This window comes from Engraulis encrasicolus, chromosome 2 (assembly GCF_034702125.1).
Source record: "Engraulis encrasicolus isolate BLACKSEA-1 chromosome 2, IST_EnEncr_1.0, whole genome shotgun sequence".
NCBI lineage: Eukaryota > Metazoa > Chordata > Actinopteri > Clupeiformes > Engraulidae > Engraulis > Engraulis encrasicolus.
The window spans coordinates 42,489,874-42,491,534 of NC_085858.1; positions in this window are offsets into that span (position 1 = coordinate 42,489,874).

A 1,661-nucleotide genomic window follows, 5' to 3' on the forward strand; every position below is an offset into this window, starting at 1 on the left:
AGTAAAACACACTGGCTCCTCTTTGTCCTTATCAGCCACTGTGAAAACGTGTTTCCTTGTTCACACCTGTGTGTGTGTGTGTGTGTGTGTGTGCGCGCGCACGTTTGTGTGCGTGTTTGTGTTCATTCCTCAATTACCATGGTAATGTTTGAAGGTGTTTGACAGCGTATGTCTGCCACTCTTTTATTAGTTTCAGTTTACATGTACAACTTCAGTATGACAATTCTTCCTGACTGACAGCTCATATACATCACTTAATACAACCTTTGTACATTTTCAATATATCTCAAAGCAGTGTCAAATCAGGTCAGCTTTATGGTCAGTTTATTCATATGCACAGGTCATACAAGGACTTTGGATTCATACCCACATTGCATATGAAACAGAATAAAATCGAGAGGCTGCAATGTTTCATTAAATCCAATAGCAGTGTCTTTTCTGGTTAAGGCCACTCTTCTGTTCTCTATTATTTGGATGTATTTCCACCTTGCATAGTGACATTGACATTAGTCAGTAATTGGCTGCCTATGCTCATATCGTTCATACCCTTCAGACCATGAGCAACCAGACACCACAGAGGGGCTACAGTTCAGATTCTAGAACTGAAAATAGCCACACTGTCTCGGCAGTCGGCACAATGCTGCTTTTACACCTAACACACTCTAACCCTGTGTGTCTCTAACCGTGTGTGTGTGTGTGTGTGTGTGTGTGTGTGTGTGTGTGTGTGTGTGTGTGTGTGTGTGTGTGTGTGTGTGTGTGTGTGTGTGTGTGTGTGTGTGTGTGTGTGTGTGTGTGAAGTGTGAAAACAGATAGCCAAGTATTGTTCAATATTTGCAGTTATAGGCAGTCTACATAGTTGGAGGAGGAGATGTCACATGTACCCCTGAATAGGCTTCAGACCAGTATAACTTTGTTGCATTTATGTAGAACACACAATATTGCTACTTCAATATTGTTTGGGACGCTGTATTGTTTCTCAATAATTATTAGTCCTCCCAAATAGAGTAATCAAACTGTGTATGTGTGTGTGTGTGTGTGAGAGAGAAAGACAGAGAGAGAGAGAGAGAGAGAGAGAGAGAGAGAGAGAGAGAGAGAGAGAGAGAGAGAGAGAGAGAGAGAGAGTGTATGTGAACTGATGTGAGGCTGAGTGCTGTACTCAAGTGTGTGCTATATGTTTACTGCAATGTGGCAATAATGTGTATTAGGTCTAAGTTTGTGCATGTTTTTGCATGTATTTATGTAAGCTGTCAGACACCTTAATTTCCTTCGGGATTAATACAAGTTCTCTACTCTACGCTACCTAGATAACAAATGCAAGTCATGTGGTTAACATCCTGTATGACCACAAGCTCTATTTACCACTAGTCGAGACCACTGCCATTCATGGCCTATAGGTGAGTATTCACACTGTATAGACTATCTGATGTGTTCATGTACATAAACAGACACTGTTTTACCTGAAAGGATTGACCACTAGAAAGGAACACTAAGAAATAACATAACTAGTACAGCTGCATGTTGCTTTACGCAATTATAATTCGATCATACTTAACACTTGCTTTGCGCAATTATAATTCGATCATAAGTAACACTTGCTTTACGCAATTATAACTTCATTATAAGTAGGGGTGGGCGGTATGGCCAAAAATGTACCTCGGCAT